The 7997-nt window shown below is 42.1% G+C and overlaps 1 long non-coding RNA gene across 1 annotated transcript; it reads right to left on the bottom strand.

Moving 5' to 3' along the window:
- Positions 1-4407: 4407 nt before the first annotated feature.
- Positions 4408-6035, bottom strand: LOC311440982. The gene is made up of 2 exons (XR_014695698.1): positions 5842-6035; positions 4408-5745 (listed from the first exon to the last, which is right to left on the bottom strand). It is a non-coding gene; the product is annotated as an uncharacterized lncRNA (long non-coding RNA).
- Positions 6036-7997: the final 1962 nt, after the last annotated feature.

Below are 7997 nucleotides of genomic sequence, written 5' to 3'. Positions count from 1 at the left end.
AAACGTGTGCACACAGCTGCTGCGGTGCCCCAAGCACCCTGAGTGCCATGGTAACACAGAGCACTTCCAGCAGTAAAGGTCAGCCTCCTGCTGGCAATCCCAGTGCTTCTCTCTGCATTCCATAAACAACTCACAAGTTGCCCCCTGCTACATGAAAATTTGTGCTAGTCTCCATCTCCCTGCTCAACACGAGCCACTTAGAGAAGGCAGGATCCAAGCTGCAGCTGTTAATAGCAGGTCTTTTAGGCAGGGACACAGCTCAGGGACTTTGCCCTGCACCCTCAGCTCCAGCAAGCATTTTGACTCCACACAGCAGCAGAGCTGATACCATAAGTCAAGGCACTTTAAAAACTTCATTTATTGAGTTGCCATTAAATAAGTCTAACACGGTCATACAGTATTTATGGTAAGATTAGACACATGACTGCATCCAAAGCAAATAGACTCCTGCTTCTTGGTAGGACATTCATTTAGAAGGGAAACCCTAGCTTTAATGTGCATTTTTCTCCCTACTGCTGTAGGATTTCCAGGAACAAATTCAGTCAGGCTGCTCGACTCTACAGGTGAAGTCTTTGTGGTTAGTGTTTTTTCTTTTAATTATTTTGCTTTAAAATAAATGAGCTCTGCAGCTGTTGAGCTTGAGGGTCAGTGGCTTTTTAAAATTCTTCTCTCCAAAAGCTGAGACTACTTTGTGCACACTGACAAAAACAATTCTGTGAAGCTACTGGTTTTAGGCATTTCCAGTAAGATGCAAAAATAAAGCTATTTGTTAGAGCTACCTCTGGGATCCAGTGCCTATACACATTTGTCAAAGGATGCAGTATTGAATGCTTCATTTTCTACACACTAGGCCAAGATAAATTATATCTGGGTGTTGAGCCTTCCTTGTATAAATCAGTGGCATATCAATAATAAGATTCAGCTTCCCCTTGAAATTTTAAAGTAAATGTATTAGGATCCTTGTGGGAAATAGGAGGTTTCATTTTGTGGACTGCTGTAAGGGGTGCTGTCAGCAGAGCCTGCTTCTTAATGTGGTCAGTAGACTAATGGGGAAGTAAGTATAAAAAGACACAAAGTAAAAGGAATTGGGATGATGCTTTGGAACAGGTCTCCATGATTGATAGGGCTGTGAGGACCTTCAGAAGCCCATATAGAATTGGTGCAAGTTCTTTAAGGTTAGAGATGAGGAAATGAGCACTCGAAGATTGGGTGAAACTTGGAAGTTGAAACAGGGAAGGAAGACAAACTGTGTGTGCAACTGAGTGCTTATTGTACTAGTCTGACTGGAGAGGCCTGGGACCAAGGCTTCTTCTAAGTCTTAAATACCAATTAATTCAATGGTTTCATTCCAATTTTCACATCAGGCACAAGTGCAGGCACAAACCTATTTTTATGATTGACAGTTTATATTGATCTCAAAGTGCTTTTGCTAACTTATAAGGTCCTCAGTAGCACATTCAGGGGCTATCTTTCAAGACTGGCTCTTCACTTATGCTCTCCAAAGAGGACCTGCTAGCTTGCTGTGATATTCATATTCATTACAACCTGGAAACAATTAAGGCTTGAGCTTTATGCCCTATGGCTTTGAAGTAGTCATTCTGCTTACAGACAGAGCACTGAACCTGGGTTTCTCACATTGAATTGTAAAGCAAATTCTACAGTGGCTGAGATTCTCCCAGGACTTTAAGCCCAGGTACACAAGTACCAAGCAGCTACCTGTGGGAGGACAAGACAGCTATAGTCCTACTTATCCCTTACTCAGAAACCCAAGATGCAAAGGAGAGCTGTGTTGATCTTACCCTTTGTGTATTTTACACAGCAGCAGCAGGCACCCAGTTGTACATTCTGCACACCAGCAGTGGGCACACAGTTTCTGCACTTGTGCAACAGCGAGACACCATACAGAGATGTGATGGGAATGCTGAAAGAGAGAAAAGAGAGGAAATGGAAGAAAAGAGCATGTAGCTTGGAAGGCAGAACTCGGGGCAATAGGTACTAATGGGGAAACAAACCAAATGGAGAACTTGAACAAAGACTGGAAACATGACAGATTGAGATGTATGCTGCAGTGTGGATAAACAATGCAGTAACAATCACCACAACAAAATCCTTCATGAACTGGGTTCCTCTCTTCTCCTCTAGAGACTATAGATCTCTCTCCCCCTTTAATCCCAAGGTGGATGAACAAATAGTTCAGAGGCCAGGGACTGTGCCTGAGGGTCTTAGGTTAATTTCATTGCTTTGCCACAGACTCGATGCATAACCCCAGCAAATCAGTTCCTTCAGCTGTGCTCCAGTCCAGCAGCAGTGACCTAATTACCTCTTTACCTCCAAAAAAGAGGAAGGTGCAAGTGTTACACTGCAGAGCTGATTGATGCTGACAAGGACCAAAGTGTGTTTGGTGATATCATGGTACTGGTCCCTTGCTATCTGCATGTAACTTTTTGTTCTTGATCAAACCATGAGAAGGCAATGTTTCGGAAAGAAGATGCTGGGACACTTAATCTTGAAATGCTGTGATTGGGAGCTCCTCTCAGCTCATACTTGAAAAGGTTTTTCCATCAGTTCCACACAAATATTTAGACTGGACCCACTGATTCCTAAATGCTAGGTTTCATTGTAAGTTAATATTTCACTCGTAGCTGCCTGTCATACAATATGATTTAATGCCAGCCCTCAGTGACTCCACTTTTATTTACTCTCCAGGGTTTAGTAGATTGTAGGATTATAGAGTTGAATGCATCTAAGTAAAGAAAAGAGAATACTTTTTCTAATCCTGCAAAATGTTTATATAACTGCATGTTTCTACTTTTACAGTAAACATTGTTTAATTCATGATTATAATATTTTTCCTGGGTAATAACTCACCCAGTACAAGGCATCAGCCTTCTGTTTTGTATTTAATTATATTTACATTATTTGTTTACTGGTGGCAAATACTTTCAGAGATGAAAGTAGATGAAAGGAATAGAGGAATCAATCACAGAAGATAGGAAGGGTATGCATTAGCAACAATCTCTTGTTTATGAAAAACTGGGGCAAGCAAGAACTTGTAATACTTTCTGGTTACACTTTGTACTACTACTGTATGAGGAAGCAGAGTAGGGAACAGAACTCATCTCTGCCTTCAAAGCTTGAGAGAAGGAACAGACCTACCAGGCTCATTTAAAGGAGGTCAGGCTGGGAGAGGAAGGGCTGCACTGCTCATTGCAAGAGTCGCCTGTGCCCAAAAATGCAACCTGGGTGGTCAAATGTCTCCCATTTAAGTAATCCCTACAGTCAGCAGCGAGTTCCTAACAAGCGTTAATGTGACAGTGTTCACACCATGGAAAAGTTAATTGTTTTATGGATTTTGAAGGTCTTGGCCATTGCAGCTTCTCTTTAGCACTTTGACTTATTAAATCTAATTGTCAGGCTTCGTTAAGATGTTACAAGGGGACCAATCTCACAGCTCATCTTTGTTCCAGCTCTTTAGTATTACCTTCCATTGGGGTTTTTACAGGTGTTAGCTCTGCAGCTCTAAAGGCTTTAAATCTTGACACTTGATATATTTAAAGGTATCAGTCATATAAACATCACTGTTACAGCAGATTTGACCTTAATGGACATGTTATGGCCTGTAGGGCCCTCATACACCTATAATAAGCTTTATTGTATACATCTATTATATACAATCAGTTCAGTAGATTTCTTTTAAGATCTGCCTCTGAAACCAATAGAAAACTCATCAAATTTAAGTCATCTCCCATTTAAAGGCTGGAATAAATGAATAAATTAACTCTCTCACATTTGATTGTAAGACTGAATATCATACTAAGGTGTTTTTCACCTTTGACACGTTGCTGCAGTAGGCTGCACTTCAGTAAGCTCTTATTAACCCTGGCTCTCTTTCCTGCTGTTGGTCAATTGCTTGCTAGTTAGCAGTGTTTTAAAAGGGAAGCTCCAGGAACTGGCCTGCTTCAATTTCTGTTTGTCATTTAGATGCAGATGCTCATGAGCATCCAGGCTACAAAGCAGTCTTGAAATTTGCTTCACATGTTTTAGGCTGTATTTTATATTTTAATAGATGTATTGTTTTCTCAAGTATCCAAGATGGGATAAAAAAAAAAAAAAAAGTGATTTCTCCTCCTCCTCTCCTCCCTCCCCCCAGTATTACTGTTATTGATTGGTCCTTACTAGTGAATAATGGCTTTCTTAAAGTGGAAACAGATTACAAAGTCAAATCCAAGAGCATTCAGGCCAAATTCTGCTTCCATTGACACCCGTATAAATCCAGAGGCACTCAGATGGGTTACAGATTTACACTGGTGTAACCAAAAGCAGAATTTTGCCCTTAGTCTTTAAGAACTCATTAGGGATAAATAGCCTTTTAGCTAATGAAAATGTAGCATTTTTGTTAACAGCTTCATAATGATATACACCAAGTGCTGCATTGCCTTGATAATTGGAAAATTTACTTGCCTTTTTCCTTACCAAAGGAAAAACATCGATGCTGTTGTAGTTATTCCTTAGTAAAATAATTGAGCCATAAAACCCAGACACCCAAAACATGCCCATAGCATTTGAGGATAAGCAAAATGCAACCACAAGCAACCCAGCCCCGCTCCAAACTGACTGAAAAGAGAAGTATGAGAAATTAGTTTTGAGTTCCCCCATGACAGGCACTCCTGTACAGGTAATTTTTCAAAATCTCTTCCTCCATCCCAACCTGGAATTCTTAGTGTCAGAAAACAAATAGTGGCCTTCGAAGTGAACCACAACATAAAGAGAGTGAACATTGGGTTGAATGTGGGCTGGAATTTAATTGCTTTTATCAAGTGACTGATTTATCCTCCAGTCTTGCCAACTGTTTCCAAATGTTAAGATTTCAGCTGGGACCAGAACCATCCCCAGGGAGCTCCAGCCTTGACCCTGGGACAGTTGTGCACTGTCCTGCTCTCAGGGGTACGTGGCAGCCCTCCAGCTATGCTCAGAAGCATCCATCCTTCAAACCTCTGCCTCTAGAGGTAGAGGGGGACAAACACAGAGCTGCTCCTGACATTCCTCCTGTTCCTCAGCTCAAAGGTAAAGGAGTTCAGAGCTCCTGGGACCATCTTTAGTCTGGAGGTGTGACCAGGTTTCAGTCACCTCTCTGCAGAACCCCCCTGGGAAGAAGAGATCCAGTGGGTTTGAGCTAAGGCTTCAAGTCAGCGCTGAAGCCTCAAACAGAGGGTTTGTGGACAGACCGCATGAGGAAAGGCAGAACAGATGCTTTGGCTTGGGAATAAAACTGGCTCTGGAAGCAGTGGAGTTGATGAGAATGGATGAGGACCAACGTGAGAACTATCAAAATAAAGACGCTATTCCCTAGATAAATTTTGCAACATTAACTATCTTAAGCACAACCAAAACCTGCAGATTTGCCAATCTACAGCATTTCTGAGCTGAGTTCCAAGTTTTTTCCAGGCTGCCCAGATTCTTTTGCCTCTAAGCAATGACTCTTCTCCTGAATCCTAATTTTTATTTTTTGCTTCTGATCTGTTTTCTCTAGCTTTGCCAGGTTCCATAGAGAAACAACATTCTTCCCCCTTATATATGGGACAGAAAATTCAGGTGTTGCCTCTAACACCTATCTGAGTCAGCAACTTTGAGTGTCTGTCCTCTAAGGCTCCTAACTGGTAATGCCAAGATTGAAGGGAGTGTATTTTGTCCAAAGGGCTCTGGGGCTGAAGTTCTCCATTTCCCAAACTCTTCTCACATCTGGGGCTGTGGACAAAAGCACCTGTCTTAGTTACAACCCATCTGTTTCCAGTAGCCACTTCCACTTAAACATAACTGATAAATAGCTCAGGGCATTTTTACCTGCTGCATCAGGAAACAGCAAGAGTCTGTACCGTGAAACAGGTCTGAAGGCAAGCCAGGAGGTCAGCCCACGGGCAAGGATCAGTGCTCATCCCTAACCACCAGGCAGGTAGGGCTGCAGCTGCACCAGCACTCAGTGCTGCTGTAACACAGCTCAGGAAGGAGTTGGGGCCAAGGCCTGGGCTTAAATAGGGTTCCTGGTCTCACAGGTGTGGGTGGAGGTCCCAGCTGAGGCTTATTTTTCCTCTCAGAGCCTTGACGCTCTCACAATTACATGATATGGTCTCTGCTAGGTAATAGTAAATTCCTGTAGGAAATAGTCAATCCGTACATCATGGCATACCATGGTTCAATAAATCTAACAATTTTAAGCTGCCACGTGCAATTCAGACATTATACTTTCATCCCCCAAGTTGTCACAAACGATGCACCACACTGCTGTGTGGTTTCTTCCTGGCTAGGGTGAATCACGTCATCTTTATGATGCTTTGATTTCTCCGCTGCCATCTTTGCTTCAAAGTTTGTTGCTTTGGGGATTCATTCTTGCTGTGTATTTGGAGCGTTTAGTCAAAAATCTTACTGAAAATACTGTGTGCATCTGTACTACAAAGCATAATTTGATAGTACTTTGGAGAAAACTTGATTAATATCTTTCTGTAGGGAAAAGGAGTTTCTGCTGCTTTGCTTTCCCGGTTATTCCAATTAAATTCTTCTGTTTGTTTGGGTCTGAGTAACTGAGCTACAATATTTACAGTGGAGTCAAAACCCAGGTCTTTGGCCTTTCGACCAAGTGCAGTTTATGCCATTGTGGATCGCCTCCTCCAGGTAGTTAAGGAATATGCCAGCTATTGAAATCCGTACGTCTGTCTGTTGATAGCACTAGGTGAGTGTTACATTAACTGCCTTAAAAGCAGTTTTTACCCAGCCATTTACTACTCCCCGATGGCATAATACAGATGTTAAAACACTGAGGATGCTTTGCACGCGTTTCCCTGGGTTTTCAATCTGTGTGAGTTTTGCTTTCCTTTTGTTGCTGTATCATTAGGCATGGAGACAGATAACTCAGAAAGCAGAAAAGCGATCTTGTTGTCCATTTCTCAAAATCTGCTTATTAGTTTAAAGTCAAACATCTCTGCTTTCTATTATATTTACAAAAGCAAAAGTAATAAATGTTGACAATGCTAAACAGCCTCTGGGAAGGAGCAGCCTAGAATTGCTACACAAACCTGCTTTAGAAATTACCTACAGACAATACTGCTGCATTAAAATAATAATCCAAATGAGAGCACTTGCTTGAATACTGCTTGTTTTGCTTCCCTTTACACTAAGGAATAATGACAGATCTTGTGCTAGTTTGAATGAAAATATCAATTGGGGAGTGGATTTACATAATAAAATTAATAGAGCATGGAAAGCTTTCAGCATCACTTTCTGATTTTCATCTGTGTGTCACGGAAGTTATATTTAAAAAGACAGATGACTGCAAGTTTGTTTAGGAAAACAAATCCACTAGGCTGGCGTGCGTGAGATCTTTATACATGACAGCTGGTCAGGCTCACAAAAAACTTTGGATTCCTCCTTTTCTGTTCCTGTAAAGAAAGCCCGTGATTGTGCAGAGTGGCACATGTGGGCCAAAATACCATAATTTGCCCACTTACTCACTAGCATGGTTCTCTCCGTGCAGGGGAGTCCTTCTTAGTTGTGCTCCCTGGGGTGCACCCAGCAAGGAGGAGGTGGAACCAGGCATCTGTTTTCAGTCCAACACAAAATTTAATTTCTTTGTGCTCACAAAGGGAAGTTTTTTCAAATAATTGCCCGTCACACTGGTTAATCATTTCTTGGTTCTTGGCCTCCCTGTTACAGCAGATTAAACCTAGCAGTGTGTTTTTCCAGCTGTGCAAACCAGGAGATCTTCCAGAGACTGACGGGAAAGGGCCTGGTGCTAGTGTTGAAGGACCTAGGTCTGGAGATCCTGCTTCTTGTGGGTCATTGGGGTTATGTCACAGCTCCAGATTCGTCACTCCATAAAATGGAAAGGGGGCCAACCAGCTGAACAGAGACCAGCCTAAGCCTCAGCACAGAAATGGTGGGAAGAGGAGTGGTTTCTGCATCCATTCTGCTGCCTTGTTACACACAGACCCCTTCATTTTTTCACC

This window comes from Aythya ferina (assembly GCF_964211825.1).
Source record: "Aythya ferina genome assembly, chromosome: 8".
Taxonomy (NCBI): Eukaryota; Metazoa; Chordata; class Aves; order Anseriformes; family Anatidae; genus Aythya; species Aythya ferina.
This window is presented reverse-complemented; position numbering and strand designations above follow the sequence as displayed.